This window comes from Podarcis vaucheri (assembly GCF_965113315.1).
Source record: "Podarcis vaucheri genome assembly, chromosome: 3".
NCBI classification, from domain to species: domain Eukaryota; kingdom Metazoa; phylum Chordata; class Lepidosauria; order Squamata; family Lacertidae; genus Podarcis; species Podarcis vaucheri.
The window spans coordinates 91368394-91391190 of NC_138761.1; the positions used below are offsets into that span (position 1 = coordinate 91368394).

General features: G+C 40.8%; 1 protein-coding gene across 11 annotated transcripts in view; it reads left to right on the top strand.

Annotated features, from left to right (window-relative positions):
- KHDRBS2 (KH RNA binding domain containing, signal transduction associated 2) overlaps window positions 1-22797 on the top strand; it is a 431403-nt gene that overhangs the window by 152688 nt on the left and 255918 nt on the right. The window lies entirely within an intron of this gene.

Here is a 22797-nt window from a genome sequence, read left to right on the forward strand (position 1 = left end):
TGTCACATGGTATTTGGCCTCACTATTAGCTTTGATTACACTCTCCACTTTTCACTTTATTCTTTCATCAGCAATAGCAATAAATTACAGTGGGTAAAAAAGCATATCGACCCAAATGAGAGGTGTGTATAAAAAGAGAGAGAAGGAGAGGTGCATTGATTCCAAGATGGCATTTACCTCCTGAATTGTGAATATAAAATTGATGTAAAATAATCATCAAAATGGTAAAAGGCACTAGAAATAGGCATTGCTAGAGGACGGCTTGTTATTGCCTTGTTAGGATGTTGCACTGTTCCCAAATTGGTAATGTTCTATAGCATCACTGCTTCTCTGCCCTGTGCCTGTTTTGGGAATCAAAGGTGCTACTGGCAGCACATCCCATATTTTTCATATAACACCAGTCATGGGCCAGTATACAAATATTCTTAATAATACATTATGATTATGTTTATTAAATTTCTATACTGCCCTTCAACCAAAGAGCACAGGGAGGTTTACAATATAAAAACACAACACATAAAAGCAGCAAACAAAAACAATACCCCTCCCACAGTTTAAAAGGCCATAGATTGTTTACCGGTAATTAACCAAAGGCCTGGGGGAAGAGGGATGTTTTTCCCTGGTGACTAAAGATACATAACAAAGATACCAGGTGAGCCTCCCGGGGGAGAGCATTCCACAATCAGGGAGCCACCGCAGAAAAGGCCTTTTCTCATGTTGGCACCCTACAGAGCTCTCATGGAGGAGACATATGAAGAAGGACCTCAGATGATGAAGGAGCAACCTATCTACAGCAACTTTCTCCTTTTGTGCTATAGAAAGATTTCTTATCCTACTGCCCTTACAACTAGCAAAGCACATGCACATAATTAAATGCAGGATTTCTGTGTACTCAGTTACCAAAGAAGTGGTGTTCCTTTCAAGTGGCCTGGAAGGTTATGACAGTTAAATCCTAACCATTTCTACTAAGTAGTGAGACCGATTGAATTGAATGAGTCTTAGGAATGAGGATTGTGGCCTAAATTGAGAGTGAAGAGGTGGTGTGTTCAGAATCCTGGGACCTTTTACATTCAACTGATATGTGTTTATTACATTTTGTCTCCTGTGTCTCTTCCATCACAATACTGAAGGCGAAATAATAATCAGAATGTGGTTTTGGGTGGAAGGAGCATCCTCTTTCTCATTTCTAAGCTTGCAAATCCATGTAAAGAAAAATCACATCATATATCTGATTTAAAACTCTGGATTTTACCGTCCGTGTTCTGTTATTCCAGAGCAGCTCAGCTAGTGATGGTGCTGAACCACCCCCACCCCCCAATCATTTCTTCTCTTTTAGATGTCTCTTCTCTCTAATCCTGACAGTCAGGATTTCACAGCACTTGCTTAAATGTGTTTTATTAAAGTATTTTTTCATGAGTAACAAAATGTACATTCAGAATCTCTGTTTTCAAATCATAGAGTCCTTCATGCAAAGCAGTTGCATTCAGTTTGAGACATGATTGTTATGGGTAATATGTGGCTGAGGGGGAAAGAGAAGTGGGGGAGGGAGTGGGGAGGAGACAGAAATGGGGGGAGACAATAAACTTTCATTCTCTTTCATAATATATGAACAGAGCTTTTGAGGCACATTTATCACCCCCTGGAAGTGCATTTGGAATGCTTTGTGAGCTTAGGAGCGTTTTTAAGTGAGTCTTTGTGAAGAGAAAAATAGGCAGTGGTAACATCAGAGGTTTGGCTTTGGGAGACTGGATGTGCCAAGGAAAGAGAAGTCCTGCTGTCAGAATTTAGAGCAGCTAGCCAGGCTTGCATTGCAAGCTTTCTGTTGTCAACTATTAAATAAGGCCCTTGCTGAATTGTGCAGATGCTACAGTTTGTTTTCATCTGTCAGTCAGCCTTGGCAAGATTCCAGGCAATCAGAAACGAATTAAGAATAATTCTATTAAAAAAATTAAAAAGAGAGGAAAGTACTGGTGTTAGCAATCCACCTTTTGAAGTGTTTCTCAAAAAGACTGTATACGTAGGACATTGACAGCTTATCTCCTTGATCAGCTTGATCAGACAATGGTGGTTGTTTACCATGGCAGATCATTCTTGTCTCCAGATTAATTTCACTGTACTGTTTATTTGTTAGGCATTATTAAACTTGGTTGCTATTTTTAGTTGGATAGGGTCATGTTACCCCTCCATTCCTCTTTGCTGTGTCATGGATATTGCTAAAAATCCACCTGTATTTGATCCTATGGGAGGCTCTGCATAGTTGGCAGCAAGGGAACATTTGCTTTCAAAGTTGGGCTTGACACTTTCCAGTGTATATTTGGCTTCCCTTTCTATTGCATTTTGTAGTACCAAGAATCTGCCACATCCTTTTGCTGCATTGTTTCCCCCTTGCTCAACAAAGATCAGACAAATAAAGAGATAATTTCATTATATACTATGGTTTGAAAGCAACATGGGCAGTTTGTCACAAGCACTCTAATTATAAACACTGGGTTATTCCAACCTACCATCCCCAATTCTTCAAGGAAAAATGCATTTTCAGTGTTCCTTTGTTGCAGGTGGGAAGTTGAGGATGACAAAAAAACAAAACAAAAAAACATTTTGTCAAAAGAACTCTTCCAGGTTCCCCACCCCAGACCAAAAATGGGAGAGAATAACTTTGGGGTTTTTTTAGTTATTCCTGGGAGTTCATGAAATGAAGGGGACCCAAAGCCCCTTCCCCATCTTCTTCTATGTCACTCCAAGAGAAACTGCAATGGGCCCTTCTCTGACCTGAATACTTTTCTGATCCAGAGAAGGGCATTTGCCTGGGCATTTGAGGCAGTATTTTAAGAACCCTTGTAATTCATATGGAAGCTGGACCCAGATAAACCTAATGTCAGTCCATTGCTTGTACTCTCAATCTATGCTCAGATATGGTAAAATATCCTCAGTATGGCACTAAAACAATCATTAGTCATATATTTCATGTATGCAGTTGCATTCAAGGGTCTCTGTGTTGTGCTGTGCACAATGGATGGGATGAAGCAATCTCTTGTGGTGCTCTTGAAGGAGTAAAATATCCTCAGTATCAATCAGCAGTAAATATAATGACTTCAGTTAAAATATTCACACTTAAATCAGTATTGAATCTACTCCTCCAACTCTGCTTCAGAGAAGAAGAGGAAAATATTTAAAATGAAGTGACATTTTCTGAGGAATAGGAACTATAAAATGTGAATATGAATATGATTGGAACATGAATTCCAACATTGAATTTGTTTGGAAGGGAAAAATTAAGACACAAGCTAGACCAGGGTTTCCCAAACTTGTGTCTCCAGCTGTTTTTGTAGTAAAATTCCCATGATCTCTGACCACTGGTCCTGCTAGCGAGGGATGATGGGAGATGTGGTCCAAAAACAGCTGGAGACCCAAGTTTGGGAAACTGTGACCTAATGAATGCAATATATAGTAACCCTTCTTAGACAACACGCGTGAGTGTGGCTGATTCTTCATGGAAGGAGGTGCAGGAAAGTAGTAGAAGAAGGCCCCCTTTTGAGCAACTGACATTCAGTGTGACTTGTCTACCATAGACCTAAGGGGTTGAGGGGAATTTTTTCAGGCTGAGGACTATATTCACTTCTGGGACCCCATGTCAGTGGTGAGTGAAACCAGAGGCAAAAGTGGGCCAAGTAACAAATGTGAATTTTGCCTTTGAACAGGAGGCTACCACTCTCTGTCTTCCATCCAGGCAAACAGGAGGTATCACCAGAGTTCGGGGACACATTTCGATCCAGGAAAAGACACCTAAGGAAAATTAGAAGCAGGGCCACTAAGGGATATGGTTTTTAGAGAGCACTAATGGGGCCAGAGAGAGCTCTGGAAGGCCACATTTGGCCCCCAGACCAAAGGCTCCCCAGCCCACCTGAGATATACTATACTATTCCTATGATCAGAAACTATGAGAAAAGCCCTTCTTTTTTTGACTGAATGAACAAGGCTATGTTCTTGCTATTTGAACATGCATAGGACCTGTTCAACCAGGCTGCTGAGTGATGTAGGTCAGGGGTGAGGCCCACCACCGCAACCCTGCTGTGTAGTATTTACATTCAGTAAGCACACCTAATGTGGTTCGAAGTGGCCTAAGGTCACATTAGAAATCAAGAAACTTTAAAAGAACACAGTTAGAGAAGCCTCCTACTGCTCTGCTGCAAATTTCCATTAAAGGAGCCAAGTTATGAAGAACAAAGCAATAATGTCCTGAAATTAAGGGCTCACTCACAATGTAAATGCTGACATCAACAGAACACTAAAGCCATGAATGGTGTCACTATAATTAGGTTAGATGTAGCATAGCACAGATTTTTTTTTTTTTAGTATTCTTTCTGCTTCTGCCAAAGGAGAAGCTTTACTTATTTCAGGCATAATTACATTTGTCACGTATTTTGGAAATGCAAAAAAGCATGCTAGCACAAAGAGGCAATATGACTTTCAGAGCAGATCATGTAAATGCTTTTCGTAATATGATTAGAGGGATGAGATGACTGATGATAGCATGGAAAGCAGAAAACAGTGCTTTTCCTTCTCATTTATTTTCTGCTCTTGATTCCCCATCAGTGGATAACTTAAACTGTGGGGTCAACAGTGAACATGGTGTGGGAAAGAATGTTTGAAAATACTTTGGCAATTTATATATTTCTTTCCCCAAGTAACAGATGCGTATGTGCCTCTTTTCCAGGCGTAATGTGATTTGTATAAATCAAACATAACTGAACAATTTGCATGGGATTTCCTTTACCACATTGCTTTTTGAGTTCCCTTGTCGGGGTCAGCAGGACATGTCATTGTCACCAGCAGCTTCCCGGAGCTCATCGCTCTAATAGCAAACTTGGACGAAGTGTGCCTGCAGAAATGGAGCCAAAGCAGAGCCACTGAAAAGCAAAAGGGAGGTATCAGCTTGGAAACCCCAAAGTCTACAAGAGCTTCAAGAGGTCTCAGGGAAAGAGTTGCAGCTCAGTGAGAGAGCATCTGCTTTGCATGCAGAAAATCTCAGGTTCAATCTCCAGATCTCTAGGTTGGACTAGGAAAGAAACCCTGGGCAGCCAGTCAGTGTAGTAGACATATCAGCTAGCTGGACCAATGGTCTTACTCAGTATAAGGCAACTTCCTATGTCTAAAGGTAAAGGGACCTCTGACCATTAGGTCCAGTCACGGACAGCTCTGGGGTTGCAGCGCTCATCTTGTTTTACTGGCCTAGGGAGCCGGCGTACAGCTTCCGGGTCATGTGGCCAGCATGAGAAAGCCGCTTCTGGCGAACCAGAGCAGCGCACAGAAACGTCGTTTACCTTCCTGCTGGAGCAGTGCCTATTTATCTACTTGCACTTCATGCTTTCGAACTGCTAGGTTGGCAGGAGCAGGGACCAAACAACGGGAGCTCACCCCGTCGTGGGGATTTGAACTGCCAACCTTCTGATTGGCAAGCCCTGGGCTCTGTGGTTTAACCCACAGCGCCACCCGTGTCTACAGAAGTACAAAAAAAAATTAAGCCTACGGGGACAGCACCTCCCCCCAAAATCCAGGCCAGTGAAGACTGGGTTTGCTCAGCAAGCACTGAGCATTGACTGAGAGTCGGGAAGGGAAAACTGAAAACTACAGGGGGCAGAATGGAGCATTTCATGGACACTTGTCTTTCTGAAAGAGAGGCTATTGAAGCTTCACGTTAGATCTGTGGCTCTTTCTATCTGTTGGCTGTTCCTGCCACCCTATCCCACCCAGCCATTGCTTCCATTTCACAAACCAATTTTGCGCGGTTTGGGGTTGCTTCCAAAACCTGCAGATACTATGCATATTATCAGAAAGGACCAAAAAAACCCAAAAACAACAAAAACAACAATTTAAGCAGGCAGAAAAGAAAACTCGCTGTGTTGAACAGGCAGTTTTAGTATTTATACCAGCCCTGACCAATCCTGGGGCTTCATGCTACTTGTCAACTGTGGGGGCTAATGTTGCATTCCCATACTTCCTTTTAAGCTGGAAAAACCCTCTGAGAAGTCCCCATGTTGCTCCCATGATTAAGCCCCAACTCATATTGTTCACTATATAGACACTTTCTGTATATGGAAAAGAGGTAACATATGGAGCATCCCTGAGCTCCAAAGCCATAGAAACAATGGGAAGTAGTAGAATGATATCGTCAGCTCTTTTGTTTTCAGCACAAACAGTAACTTGGAACAGTATTGCTCCATTAGTGCTGTGAGCCCAACTCCTGGAAAACCATATATTTACAGAGGGTTGGTTACTTTCACACTCCAGCTGGCAAGGAAGACACTCCAAACAAATCACCTTTCATCACACACGTCCCTTTGCAACCGAGTAACAAGAATATGTGCTTTAATAATGCATTGCCTTTTTTATTTATATTGCTGCTGCAGTCTGAGCAGTGCAACCTCAAAATGCCTATTTAGTCAAACAAGAAAATGAATGCTAATAACATGTAGCATCTATAAGAGGCTCACTATCGTAAATAGGATCACAGGGGATGTATTAACTAGGATATGCTGGGAGCTATTTTGTGGAAAGGGAGAGGAGCCGAAAACACTTCCAGTCATATCAGTGTGACTTTTTTAAAATTTAGCACTGAAGAAAGTGATCAATCATTGAAAAGCTAACAAAAGATCTCTGCAAACGCAATAGCTGCTTGCAGTTGTCAAGTTGGGCTGAGGATAATAAGAGAATAACAAACACCTTTCTGAAATGATTTTTTCCCTAAAGCCTCAGCCAGATAAAGTGTGATGAGTTGCTCTTAAATCTGGCTGGAGTTATTGAACATTACCAGGAAAAAAATATCATAAGCATTCTATAGAATCATTTAGATACAGGAGGGAGCCTGAAGATATAAGGATTTAGAATGTAAAATATATCACATTTTAAATATGTCTATATAGGTGATAACCAACATTGGTCATATTGAATTCAGAGTTGACCCATTGAAATTAACTTAAGTAATTTAAGTCGATAACTTTCAGTGGGTCTACTCTAAACTTCCGTCCTCACCCTGGGCGTTAGTCTCACTGAATTACTTCCAAGTAGATATGGTTAGAATCATAGCCAGAGTTGGAAATTACTAGATATAGATATAAGAGGTGTGTGAGAGACCAAATATTTGCCTTGTATGTGTTTTTTTTTTTAAAAAAAAAACTGTTCCTCAGTTGTTCTGTGATCTTTCTGTTTTGATCTCTTTTTGCAATTCCAAGTTGCTCTGTCTTAAATGAAGCTTTATGTCCCCTATTCACAAAAATGAGGAATCTAATAATGGCTTTAATTCCCCACCCCATTTTTCGCTGAAGTGGATGAAATTTGAAGGCACATGAACATCTTCAGAGTGAATTAAACCTGCCAGATAGGTCTTGGGATGTGTAGCAGGGAAGTAAAAGAATATACTTTACTCCATTAAAACTCAAAACTTCATATTAGTTTGATATTTTTGAAGGGGACAGAAGTGAGGATGCTCTGTCTTACCTTAAAATAATTAAGAGTTGGCCAAATGATTTGTATTTTCCTTGTATATCTCTTTGTTCCAAAGGTTATTAGTTAGTTAGTTAGTTAGTTAGTTAGTTAGTTGTTAAACCAGCACAACATGGTTCAAACTGAAACAAAAAACCCCTTGCCTTACATTTTTATTTTTTAAACCATCTGTTTCCCTGTTTTAATAATAATATTAAAAACAATCCAGAGGTCTTTGGTGATCTGCAAGTGACATGTTGGATAGCCTCACATTTTGCAAAGCCCAGAAAGTTATAGAAACATACTGTATTTTCCCTGTTCAAGATGCCCCCATGTATAAGACACCCTTTATTTGGGGGGATTCCAAATTAAGAAAACACCCCTCAACACTACCCATGTATAATACGAGCCCCAATTTTAAACCTAGTTTTTCGTTAAAAAACCCCTAGTCTTATACAAGAAAAAATACGGTAGACACAAGAAAATAAATGAGCTATGCAGGGGGGGAAACAGAATAGCTCCTTCATCTGAGCATTCATTTGTTAGGAGAAGCAGCACAGATCCCAGTATTCGTTTTGGTGTTCTAACTTGGGAACGCAAGAGAAATTCAATTCAATCCACATTTTATCTAATTCAAACATTGTTAAACGATGTACAGACCAAAACACAGCCATCTTTCAAAATTCACATTTCTCTGAATTTTACAGTGCAGTTCTCCAGCAATGTAATGTGTCCAAAAGCTAGCATACAACAATATTATATATTAGTGAAAAATACTGCATAAAAATTATTAGAAAATTTGCTATGGAAAAAATGTGTATATAAGGAAACATTACATGCAAACATGGATATATTCCATGAAATTTGCACTAAAATGCTGGTGAATTTTTATAAGGTAGGGTTGTCATCCATTTTCTTGTTGAGCTGAAAACCTTATACTTTTACACGGCATTGGACCTCTATTAAACTAAATCATTGCTGAAGCCAGTTCAAGGTTTCCCACTAGCGCAATGGGAATTGCCCTGTCCTTAGCCCATGCACACCCTATGCCGTCCCCAAAATTTGCTCTGGTGGGTTTAGGGAACCCTTGGAACAGGTTTATGAGGGGCAGGAGGGAGAGAGATGGAACCATACTGATGGAACCTTAGCCTTAGTTTTGAATACCAGGCGATGTACAGATTTCAGTTTAAAGGCTATTATAGGCAACAGTTTTTTGTATAGCCGGTTGCAGACTTTATCAGCACCACAAAAGTGTGAGAGTTAATGCGCACAAGAAAGAGGTTTGAGTTTTTAAAGAACAATATGGAATGGTTTTGTTTCTTCAGTCCATTTTCACAGTTCATTTCGTACTATTGAAACCACAAATGAATTAACCACTACTTCAGATAAAGCTAAAAACTCAACGACAGTAGAATGTCAGGACAGATTTTCTCGGGAGTTCATTGCTTCCTTCTAGTCTCAAGACGGTAATTTAATTGCATATTTTATGCTGTTCCATGTTGACAGCACCTGGTGGAGTCAGCTGAAGAGTTTGAATGCAGAGGCATACCAAGAATATATCTTTCTAAATAAGGCAACTTGGAGAAGATCTCTGAAAAACCTTCCAGTGATGAGAATAGCAAAACCACAAAAGAATTACCAAATGCAATAATGATATCCTCTTATCTGTTTGTGTTACCTGTGGTCACTAAGGCTCAGAGGCACATACTGGGTTGGATTCAAATAAGGCTTTCTTTACTCATGGAATTGCTGTTTTATCCCTTGTGAAAGAAAAGTGAAACTATATTGCCCGATGTTCTCTGTTTGTGTAAAATCTAGCACAAGATGCTGCACAAACTATGAGAACTGCTACAGAATTATCCTGTTGTATCATTGCGTGAACTCCTGGTGTAGCCCTTGGGCAAGTATTTGTGGAACACTGCTAGTAACTATTTCCCTTTGGTTTGTGGCTTGTTGGACCCAACTCTTAGACTACAGTGAGGCCTGGAAGTTGTTAACAGGGCACTGGGCTACTGCTTTCTTCAGAGGCCTGCCCGCAAGTCAGTAAATGCTCACCCACTTGCAGCATGGGCAAATGCAATCATTGGGGTAGGGTGGCCCAATGGAGTTGACCGAGAACATAACAAGGGACTGCTGGATCAGGCCAATGGCTCATCTCATCTAGCATCCTGCACTTGCAGTTGCCTCCCAGATGCCTGTGGGGAACCAACATGCAGGACCTGAGCTTGTTCCCTCATGTGGTCTCCAGTAACTGGTATTCAGAAGTATTATTGCTTCCAACCATGGAGGCAGATCATTGTGTAATCACATTTTAAAGCCATCCCAGTGGTGGCCATCACTGCCCCCTGTGGAGTGAATTTTGCATGTTAACTATTGTGCGGTGTGAAGAAGTGCATTCCTAGGTCTGTCATGAATCCTCCAAACATTCAGCTTTTTGGGGGGGACATCCACAATTTTTAGTATTATGAAAGAGAGAGCGAAATAAGCTTTTATCTGTCCACTTTCTCCATGGCATGCACAATTTTAAACACTTCTACCATGTCACCTCTTATCAACTAAAAAGTCCCAAATGTTGCAACCTTTCCTCATAGGGGAGTTGCTCAATTTCCTTTATCATTTTGGTTGCCCTTTTCTCAAACTTTTCCAACTCTGTATTTTATTTTATTTTTAGGTGAAGTGATTAGAACTGTACATAGTATTCCAAATGCGGTCACACCAGAGATTTGTATAACAGCAGTATAATATTGGCAGTTTTATTTTCAGTTTCTTCCCTAAATGATCCCTACCATGGGATTTGCCTTCTCAACAGCTGCCACACACTACACTGTAGGAAGAGAAGCTGAGATAACTCAAGGACAAATAAGCTAAAAACTCAATAATAAATAGGTGCCTTGCTAGCTCCCTAAATATTTTTGTTTTGCTAGCTCTTGTCCTGTATTTGTGTGTGTGCGTGTGCATGTTAGGTATTTATTATTTCATGCCTTATAATTGATTAAAACCAGAATATCCCAATGAATAGCATATTAGACTTGGAATTTATACGTTCGTGTGCTCCCACAGCGAAATAAGCTTGTTGCATTTCAATAGGTGACCTCTTTTATTCAGCCACAATTTCCTGGGAATTATAATGGGTGCTACCACATTGCAAAGAATAATGAGATACATGTTTCAAAGCACTTTTCACACTTAAAAAAAAAGTGTTGTAGAGATTATAAGTAATAATCATAAATGACAATTAAGGTAAATGCTGAGTCCATGGTAGGTTTGACTTATGAGAGACAACCTAGATTTGGCCTGAACTGTCATAAAACTGTCATAAAACTATCACCATTGCAGATATGGAAATGAGCGTTTCCTATGAAATGTCTCCACAAGGAGAAATTTGGCTCAATATTCACATGGCTGTACTTCAATTATAGTATGAACTGGCAACATCAATTTTAAAATTAAGCAGAAAAAGCATAGGTAACTCTACTCTTCTCACTGCTCCCCACCCCCAATAACTAAAGGTGGATTTCCCCTAATGAAGGGGGAAAGCATCTTGTATTGCTGGCTTAATCTTTACTGAGATGATAAAGGCAAATTTGCTTCCTGTTTTGCAAAATTGGCAACATCAACACACACTTCAACCCCACTGAGCCCAGTGGATAGAGTTCATACGCAGTGTGTATTCTGGCTGCAGAAATGCTTCAGCCAGTAGTGCAGTACCTAAGAATGTTTGATCTCCTCTTGTTGCTTCTACAACACAAACACTTCTTTATTTCATTTGGCCTGAACTGGGGATTGATTCAGTTCTCCTATTCTCTCTTCAAGATATCCCTGACTTCACTCTTTTGCTTTCCTGAATGATTATCTCACCTAACATTCCGACCACACAATAACATTGATACTCCCATCCCGCCCCCTCCACAAATGGTCCTGAAATTGTCGGCAGTATCTTCTCTTCAGAAGCAAGGATATAAATAGGAGTTCTCTTAGATCAGATTTTATTTCCCATGGAGGAATGGTCCAAAAACTTCAGGCTACAAAGCTCTTTACAGTGCAAGTTGGATAGGCAGTAATAGGAGTGGTAGCAACTAATAGTAAGTATTCTTAACTATAAAAAAATTCCTTCCAGTAGCACCTTAAAGACCAACTAATTTAGTTCTTGGTATGAGCTTTCGTGTGCATGCACACTTCTTCAGATACACTGAAACAGAAGTTGCCAGATCCTTCTATATAGTGAGAAGGTGGGGAGGGGTATTACTCAGAAGGGTGGTGGGAATGGGAGATTGGCAGATAGCTGAGATGAGCCTGTTGACGACTCTTAACGACTGTAATAGGTCTTACAGGAAAAGGCAAGGGGTGAGAAGGTGAGAAATGGCTTAGTCATGTATAATGAGATAAGAATCCAATGTCTTTGTTCAGACCAGGTCTCTCCATGGTTTTAAGTTTGGTAATTAGTTGCAATTCAGCAGCTTCTCTTTCCAGTCTATTTCTGAAATTCCTTTGTAGTAAAACAGCTACTTTGAGATCTTGTATAGAATGTCCTGGGAGATTGAAGTATTCTCCTACTGGTTTCTCCGTTTTGTGATTCTTGGTGTCAGATTTATGTCCGTTTATTCTTTGGTGTAAGGTTTGGCCTGTTTGTCCAATATAGAGAGCTGAAGGACACTGTTGGCATTTGATGGCATACACAATGTTATCGACGATGAGCAATTAAATAGTCCCGAGATGGTATGTGTGATGTTGTTGAGGCCAGTAATGGTGTTGTCCGGGTGTATGTGGCATCAAAGTTGGCATCTTGGTTTATTGCAGGCTCTGGTGCCAGTGTCCGTGTTAAGTCTGGTTGTAGTATTATTGTGGGTTAGGAGTTGTTTAAGATTGGGTGGCTGTCTGTAGGCAATGAAAGGTCTTCCTCCCAGAGCTTGAGAAAGAGAACTGTCATTGTCCAGGAGAGGTTGTAGATCTCTGATGATGCGTTGTACTGTTTTAACTTGGGAGCTGTATGTGATGACTAGAGGTGTTCTGTTATTTTCATTTTTGGGTCTGTCTTGCAGCAAGTTCTCTCTGGGTATCAGTCTGGCTCTGTTGATCTGTTGTCTAACTTCATCTGCTGGGTATTTTAGTTCTGAAAAGGTTTGCTGTAGATCTCTTAGGTGAGAGTCTCTGTCTGTAGAATTGGAACAGATGCGGCTGTAATATAGTGCCTGGCTATATACAATTATTCTTAACTATGTGTGCACTTACATAGTTGGGTCCTAAGCAGAAAGGATACAAGTGTTGAAAGCTGGTGTGGGTGACCTGTCTCCATTAAAGTCAGTAGGAAATTTAGGCTGTGGTACTGAACCTACGTGTTAGCCCAGTTTGGCTTTGATTGTAATGGGTCAAACTATACATTGGGTTGCCCAGTTGCAGATTAAGTTACAAATAGTTTAAGAATGATTTTTAATCACATGTCCATCTTGCCTTCCCTACAGGAGCTTAGGGTCAAATGAGACAATAAATACGGTAAATTTAATGAAGTCAGCCTATGTAGACAATATGTTAAATGTATGAATTTATTTTATGTAGGGGTTTTTTAAAAACTCATGACACATAAGAAGCAGATTGGGAAACAAGAGTGGGGGGGGGGTTTTCTAGCCCAAAGATCCACATTCCCTTCTGGATGACCTTTTGGGGCCACATACCATTGGTGGTAAAAGTTGTTATTTTCCCTAGGACAGAAATTCCCAGGCTTGGTTGGTGGGGGGGGTGTGGCAGGAGGAAAGTGCTTTCATTAGGGGCTGTGGTGCCTACCTACTCTTCCCATATTTCATGGTCTTGATCCTGATTGGGCTTCCTTGCACTGCAGTTTATTCATTCTTAACCAGTGTGTATGTTGACCTAGTTTCACTAATTTGCATCATATCATTCAGTTTGTACCTTAGAATGGCATGTACAGTACAGTATGTGGTTGATCCTCACAGCCACCATCGTGAGAGAAGTTGGACTCATAGCAGCTGTCCCAAGGCTTATTCATAGGTAATAAGCGGTTGGACTCAGGCTTCCACAGCCCAGTTCACCATACTGTATGGCACACTGGCTTCCACTCGCTTGTCTCTTTAACTGGGGAGTAATCATGTCAGTTCTCTCACCCCTTCCAACTGTGTGCACTTTGAGACTTGATTTTTAGCGAAGGTTGGCTTTACGTTTGATATAGGAACCTTCAGATCTTTCCTACGGTCATTGGTTGTCAGGCGCAAGTAAGCGGCCTGATTTACTACTACATTACTGTAAATTTTCCCTCATTTAATCCCCTTGATTTCATGGCCCATGGATTCTAATGATACTTTTTAAGAAAGGTGTGATAGCCTTACAATGACTCATTGGATTGGAAGTTAAAGTGGAGGAATTTATCAGGCATCTTAATGGATTCTAAGATATATGAGCATGTGGAGAGTACCTGGGAGGCCATAGTGAAATGAGTAGTGTTTTCACACTCAGCTGAAAATCTGTGGCATCTTCAGTTGATAATTTCTTAACATTGTTATTTCCCTGTGCTTCACGAAGCATCTTGGCCTGCTTTCCACACCAGTTTTGGTACATATTTTTCTTCTCCTCTGTTGCTACTATAGCCACACATTGGCCCATTTCAGACATATTGGGAAAGGGCATGTGTCTGAGCCTGATCACTCAAGACTGACTCAACATTTGGCTGTTCCCCCCCTAACCTGTTCTGGCCGGCCTGACCAATAGGCCTTGGTGGCAGCGGCTTGACATGCCATCATTGCCCAGCCAAGGATTGGATCGGCTTGTTATTCTCTTAACTGCATTTTGGGGAACTTGAGTAAATGCTGTTACTTATTTCATATTTCTTCACTTTACATCTATGTAGTTAAGAGTTATAGCCCTGTCAATATGCATGGTGCTTTATAGAGTGGTGTAACCAATAAAGAAGTCCCTGCCCCTGAGGAAATTACAATCAACTTTTCAAAAAAGGAGTCAAAAAGAATAGAGGCGAAGGAGTGGCTAAGGGAAGAAGGACTGACTATGAGCAAATTCAGATCTAGGCTTTCAAAAGCTTTACAGACAAGGAAGGCTTTGAGAAAGGAAGGTAGGCTTTGAAAAATAACCCCACGCGTTTGCTCTGAGAGGGAATTGAAGACACCCTATCATCATCATTTTTTACATATAATATTGTCTGCTTGAAGACTGCTTCACTCACCATCTTTTCTTAATTTGCTGGTATATAAATGGATTCACACCATGGTGTTGCATCTGTTCTTCACAAGTCTCTCAGCAGATATTTCTCATTTCACCTCATGGATTTCTGAATAGGCCTTTCACATTAAGGCTACATTACTTGCACGGTAAAATTAAACCGAAAACAGATATGATTTCAAAAGATTTATTTTTTAAATGATTTATAATTTTATAAGCTTATTTGCAGAAATAGGATACAAACCAGATTCTTCGCAAAGCCTGGGCTGTTGTCTATCTCAAAGCAAAGTTACCATGATAAAGTGCTTGGGTTTATTTATGTTTGACACTGTGGCCCGGTGAAGCTATAGCTCTGTGTACACGAATCCTTTGTAATGGATTACCCTGAAAGTGAGTCTGTTTGGCAACTTTTAAATGAAATTTTCAACACAGGAGGTATAAGGTCATCATTTGACATGCATTGTTTTTTAACCTGTAAAACAGTAAAATGTGTTTGTTATTGTACCCATCTGTAGCAACAAAGTGCAATTTTACCGCTTTGGAATAAATACATTTCAGATTATGCACATTTTTCAGTCAAGCCTGACATCTAACTTCATGAATAAAAAAGGAGCTATTAATCATGACTTGATAGAGTCACATGCCTTGTGTTTGTGAGTGAGCAAGCTGTCTTCTGTTAATAACATTTTGAGCTGGTGGATATTCATTATACAACACAAATAAGCTAATAAGGCAGTCCTAAATAGTGGCCACCTTTTTACTGTTGACTGTTGTTGCTATTCAGGTAGCCCATACACATCCCAAAAGATAATCTAAGATCATAAAATGCTTCAGATATAAGAGTGAATATATACAGCTTGTGTGTAAGTTGGGACCCATTCTTGAATCCTTTTCAAAGTGGTTTCTTGATAGAAAATTAGTAATTTCTTAAACCATTTTAGAAGTACAAAAACAGGGCCAGGATAGATTCTTGCTTTGAGTTTACATGGTTTGTTTAGTGGGGCTGTGCACTGAGTTCAGCCAAGGCCCAAACTGGAAGCAAAACTGGGCTTGGAAGGATTTGGGCTTTGCTCAAAGTGCATTGAGACAGCCCCACATCACAACAGGCAATTTTAACTGGCCCAGAGCCTTCCAGGGCTGTCAGAAGCTTGGACATCAGGCAGGAAGGATAGACCTACTGCGCAGCTAACAGCTTTGGGTGAGAAGGTACGGGGAGTGTCTTTCCCACCAGGCCTCTCCTCCTTCCCAGCAGGTGTCTCCTCCTTGCTACCCCCTGAAGCAGCACTGCAACGAATCGGATCATCCCACTTAACAATAATTAAGTGGAATTGATCCTGCACTGAGCAGATTCCCTGAAAGCAATTCCTTTGTGAGTGCTTCCCTTGTGTGCACAAAAGCTCCTCATGAAGGAGCAGCACCACACAGGATTGGATCCTCCCATTTAGCTAATGTTACGGGGGGGGGGGGAGGAGAGTCTGTTTTTACATGGTGCTGAGTTGATGCTCCTCAAATAGCTTGCCTTGTGTGCACCCCTTCCCAACTGTATTTTTAAACCCTAAACTTTATGTTAAAATAGAGCTTATAAAACCTCTTAGCCCTGCCCCAGAATTGTGTCAGAGACAGATCTGTGATGTGGTGTGCAGGGTGGCTTCCAGACCACAGGGCAAATCAGCCCAATTTGGAATCCACACAGGGATCTGTGCACAGCCATAGTATTGAGCTATCTATTTGTAACTCAGAAACAAAGAAAGCATGTATCTGTGAATAATTTATCCTCAGTGAATAATAGAGTTTTGCACTCACTATTGGTTTAGTTCTGTTTTTAAGTCAAAATTTGCTCTTTAGGGAGCAAATGTGTGTGTTTTTTTCTGAATGAATTAATTGTCCAATGCTTTGAATACTACTTTGGCTTTTAGTAGCGTTAAGGCTGACCAAGGTTGAAATGAAGACCCTTGCTGTGGTCAAGAATGGTAACGCATAACTAGGCACTGCAGCTGCTGGAGGTGGAATCACCAAGGTCACCCTTGCTGATTCCACCTCTGTCTTTGGCAATGACCTCCATAAATACACTCAGAGTGGTTTGTCTGCAACAAGGGTGATACGCAGCCGCCGCCACTGAACATGGAATCGCAGCAAAGAGATTGATTGATATTATGTAATGATGCATGACTTCTTGATATTGTATCCAACACCGCCTACACGTGAGCAGAATGAGCTTCTGCTAGTACAATGGGGCATTACTATCCTCTCTTCCCCCATGTGGTCACTTGCATGCCCTCAAAACATTAGATGGTTTGGGGGGGGGCTCTGGAGCAGATTTTTGGGGTACACGAAAGGTCTCTGTGTTTTGTGAAACTATATGAATTACAGCTGTTCGCATAACTTTCAATGACAAATTGGCCTTGGTTTTTAATTCCGCCAAAGAACATAAACTCAGAGACAGCATCTATTTGCTGCTTTTTGCTTCTGCCTGCTTACCTGTGGAATCTTCAGCAAGCCAGGATAAAAGACTCTTGCTCCTTACAGTGTCAGCAGACAAAGGGCAGTATCTAAAGATGTATGTCAGATGTATGTCAGATGCTAAAGAGACATTTTCAAGTATTTCTGCTCTCTGTTCTTAGATCTGGCATGCATTCTTTCCCACTTTGCCTTGGTGCAAAATGTCGTACCTTCATCTAACTAAAATATGCTTATTCTAACTTCTTCTGCAGTGTTTATTGTGTACTCTGAGTATTAGTGTTTTACCAGCATTTATCTACTGTAGAAAGAAATGGGGAAAGGACTGGGAGCAGCAATTTACATGACTGACTGAAGCTTTCCCTCAGCCCTCAAGGTGCCCTTTGTAAAACTGCTAACCCTCTTTATGTGGGCTGAATGATAGGGGGAATCATTAAAAAATCAGTAAAATGTCGATAAATGCTAGTTTGTTTTAAAAATGGTAAATTCAGATAGTCTGTCTAAACCACTGTTTCCCAAACTTGGGTTTTCAGCAGTTTTTGGATTATAACTCCTATCATCCCTAGCTAGAAGGACCAGTGATCAGGGATTATGGGAACTGTAGTCCAACAACAGCTGGAGTCCCAAGTTTGGGAAACGTTGGTCTAAACAATATCATTTTCAAAAGTCATGAGAAAGAAGTGAGGGTTGTTCCTGCTGAACATCTGCTGGTCTTCCACACTGAAGGCTCAGTTCCTAGTAGACCAACTGAACCTTAAGGGAATGGGGAACCACCAGAAGTGCCCCATCAAAGGATCTTAGTGGGTGAAGTGATACATAAGGAATCAGACGGTCCTTAAGGTTCTTTAGGGCCAAGCTGTTTAGGGCTTTGTGAATTAACACAAGTAGCTTGAAGCTGCCCTAGTAGCAAATTGGCAACCAGCGAAGCTCTCTCAGTAGTGGAGTTGCATGTTGCCAGTAATCTGCACCCTGTGTGCACTCTGGCCGCTGCATGCTGCACTAATTGAAGTCCCAGGCCAGATGTGAGGGCAGCAGCATTGTTGTGTTCACAGTAATCAAGCCTTGAGGTTACCCATGCATGGACAGCTGCTGCAGCCAGAAACAATTGCAGCTGTTATACCAGTCAGAGCTGGTAAACATTATGAACAATGTGTGTGTGCAAAAAAACCCCCTTGAGGCGGCTTTTCAGCATACAGAAATTGAAACAGTTTGACTCTATGAAAGATTTGGAAGGAAATTTTGACTTGGTGATATCATCACACTCAGTGGTACCCAGGAAGGGAAGAAAAACATGAAGAATCTTTAAAAACCACAGGGTATTATAGAAATATTGGACACAGTGGGGACTGACTTGAGACACCTGAGATGTGATATTATCACAGACAAGTAGCATCAACAACAGCATGTTGTGGAATGTTTCCTGCGTCTCTTCTTATAGTTCTGTGGGTTGATTCACTTCACTGAGTTCAATCTATTTCAATTCAAGAACTCTCATGTAACCAGTTTGTGGATATGCCGCTTAGTTATTTTCAGGGAGGCTGCTTTGAAGCACCTCTCCTAATTAGGAATGCAGTGTGTTCAGTATTATTCGCTCTCTTTTCCCATTTGTATATATTTTGTTCCATGAAAGTTTATAGTTAAAGAGTTTTTGACTTGGTTTTGATTTCATAACATTATGAAACAATATATAATGAAGGGATGTAACTGATGGATATTACAGAAAATCATAAATAGTACCCAGTTCTTAATATAGGTATTAAAGCTTGACCCCTCAGCTCATGAGTACAAACAACCATATCACTTGAGATTTTATGCTTTCACCACTTGCTGCAGGGCAGCATGTTTATTGGCTCACAATTATGTAGGGGGCAAATATGCAGTGGGGTTCCTAGCAAGCAAGACCAATGCAGACAGCTTTGTGTCTCGCTGAATTGAAATTGATTCATGTTTCATCTGCATAAGTATGCTATGTAGGTCATGTGGAGTAACCAGCCTCATATAACTAACATGGCTAAGTCTAATTAATGCATGAAGGGGTTAACGTCATAGAGTAAGCTGTCCTAGGTCACACACCCTCACCTTGGGAGGAAGGTAATCACCTGAGAACCTCAGTGTGTAAAGAGGTCTGAGCTGGTTGCTCTAAACTCAGACCACATGGCTCCAACAAGCCTCTCTTGAGTTCCTATACCAATAATTTAGGAACTTTCATCGCTGTAACTAAGCCAAGCTTTACTGCCTGTGTTTTCTGACTGCTGTATGAAAAAGCACACGAACCTGACCTTTGGAGAGTTCATAAGTAAAACATTTTTTAACTTACCAAACATGTGGTCTTTTCTGTGCTAAGGGAGGAGGGAAATTTTGGAACTTACAAGGGCATATTTTAAGGTCTAGCAGTCTATATTTCCACACTTTACTTTGCTGCATATTTTGTGATTTAAAAACTTTGTTGGGGCTCTCTCACCAAAGTATACTTGTCTCAAACTTAGATCTTGGTGTCTAGGGAATTTTTTTTACACCAATTTTTCCTTGCCATCAACAAGCCAGAGGGTGCTGTGGTTCAAAAGTCATTGTTTTTGAACATATTGAGCTTTTGAGTTTTTAGCAAGGGAATAGGCATAATCGAAAGATGTTAATTAGTACCAACAAAATACTATTGTGTTTGAAAAGCCAGCTTGATTGTTACCTGCTGTTGCGCTATCCTGCACAACAGAGCATATACGACTCCTTTTGCTATTGCTGCTTAAACTGACACAAAAGGATAGAACCCTAAAGCAGGTCTAAGAAACAGAGGGCACAAGCATTTCATCAGAGGACTGTAGTTGTGCATCCAAATATTTCTGAGGGTCAGAGGCTAGTGTGGATCCTTTGTAGCCAAATTGGGCACAGCTCACGCACAGAAACAAGCTTGGCAGAATTCCAAGGTTGGCAGAAGTATAAATATGTGTATATTGGGAGGGGGGAGAATCAGTAAATACCTGGAAAAGAGCTCAGAGATAGGATGTTCAGTAGCTACAGAATACTGTTGGGTGCAGGAGATGGAAAAACAGGTAGGAGAGGAATGGAATGGTGTATCCTAGCAGTTCGAAGGCACGTCAAAGTGCAAGTAGATAAATAGGTACCGCTCCAGCGGGAAGGTAAACGGCGTTTCCGTGCGCTGCTCTGGTCCACCAGAAGCGGCTTTGTCATGCTGGCCACATGACCCAGAAGCTGCATGCCGGCTCCCTCGGCCAATAAAGCAAGATGAGTGCCGCCACCCCAGAGTCGGTCACGACTGGACCTAATGGTCAGGGGTCCCTTTACCTTTACCTTTACTCTATACCCCAAATTTTTATTTGGAGGTCCCACTTCTATACCCCACTATGCAACTGTTTACCAGAGGAGGTAAAACGCATTTTAGAAAAGGACCCTCTTTATTGAAACTTATGAGTAGATGAGGAATATAAGCAGCTGCATAGATGTATGGATTTATTTTAATTTGTACTTCCCCTTCCTTCTGTATGTATGCATATCCATTCTGAGCATACTGGAGGTTGAATTGTTCGCTATGACCCTGTTGTGGTTTTGCCTTTGGGAAATAACTGAAATTCAGTGTTTCTGCTAAATCACCTAGTTGCCCACCAATACATATTCAAGAAGGCAAATCAATGAGAACAAGCTGGCAGAAGTGAGGGAAATTTACACTCGCCACCATTCCCACTGCAGCATCCCCTTGATGAAGTGTGAGGCTTGAGCTTGTCCATTACTGATTGTCCACAGTGGAGGAGGTATATGAACAGCTTAGCGCACACTGTGCAGTGACACTTCCACATCTCCATGGAAACTGTGCATCAGCACATCTCTCAATGGCCATTATTAAACAAGGACACTGTTATTATCCAATAATAAACAATCTCGCTCTTCAAGATAGCTGGGGCCATCTGTTAGAATGTGAAGTGTGTCTGAATTTATAATTCAGCCATGCTGTGCTAAGAGAAACATTAGGGATCTCTCGCTTCATTCTCCCATAGTTAGAAGAGTGCAGTTGTCACTAATGCATCCACCATCGAAGCATATCATGGCACATTACATTATTTGTTCATGTTCACCATTAAATAAGCTTTCTTTTCAGAGATATACAAGTAATGTCTCTAAAGGTGACACAGGTGTAGCCACCTGTTCATGCCCTGGTTCTTGCATGATCAGCCCCTGAGCACTTCCATGCTTAAATATTTGGCCCTGAATGTTTGACTGCAAGTTGACTGAAAAGTTAGGCAAGATTAGACGTCAGTTCTGTGTAGTTACTTGGATGGACATCTGAAGTGCTTATATGTTTAACTTACATATTTAGCTTAATGCACATGTGCTTATGGTTATTGTATCTGCAATGTGAAATAACCATGGCTTTTTGTTACTGTCAGTATTATTTAGATTTTTTTAAATTTTCTTGTATATTATTATTATTATTATTATTATTATTATTATTAGTCTTCCACCTTCCTTTTCTTTGTTGAATTTACAAATAAATATTAATTAAAAATGGGCAAAACTTTAAACATATTACAGTGGTACCTCGGGTTACAGATGCTTCAGCTTACAGACGCTTCAGCTTACAGACTCTGCTAACCCAGAAATAGTGCCTTAAGAACTTTGCTTCAGGATGAAAACAGAAATCACGTGGTGTGGCGGCAGCAGGAGGACCCATTAGCTAAAGTGGTACCTCAGGTTAAGAACAGTTTCAGGTTAACAATGGACCTCCAGAACGAATTAAGTTCTTAACCTGAGGTACCACTGTACATTTAACCCAAAGGAGTGCTTGGGAAATGTTTCCTTCCTGTATATGCCTTGAGCAGTGGAAATTGCCTGAGAAATTTGTAGAGATTGCAATAAGTTTGTAGGCTCACCAAAGGGAAAATCTGGTTATAAGCTGCAGAGTAGAGGAGGGGAAGGGTTCCATTACACAAACAGTAATCTTTTGTGCTAGATCATTCTGTGTAGTTAATGTAGATAGAAATATCTTTCTCCTATCCTGTAGGTTTGAGTAAGGAATGGCCTTATATCCTATTTGGTCCTGTGTGAAAGCAACATGAAATTGCATTCATGTGATGATTGCTATACATGTTGGAATACATATTTCCACGTAGCTCATCACCGACTGCCAACCTAGCAGTGCAAGTAGATAAATAGGTACCGCTGTGGCAGGAAGGTAAATGGAATTTCCGTGCACGCTGGCACCCATCACGGTCCTCCATGCACCAGAAATGGTTTAGTCTTGCTGGCCACATGACTCAGAAGGCTTGTCTGCAGACAAACACCAGCTCCCTCAGCATGAAAGCGGAGATGAGCATCACACCCCCATAGTCGAATTCGACTGGACTTGACCATCCAGGGATCCTTTAACTTTACCTTTACCTAACCACCAACTGCCCCCTATCTTCTTTTAATCTGTTCTTCTTTCTGTCCTGTTATACATTGTATAACATGTTCCCCAGTTCTGTAAAAGGAAGTAGTAGTAGTTGCTTCATTCCAACAATTACATAGGTCTTTGCTGGCAATTTTTAAATTTACAGAAAGTTATGGAGGCTATTCTCCTATTAGCTGGTGAGACAAGTTTGTAGCCATGTATCTGAAGAATGTGAATACTTTCCTAGGTGTCTGCCTTTTCAATTAATGTGTCTTACAGCTGCTTGTTCCTACATCAAA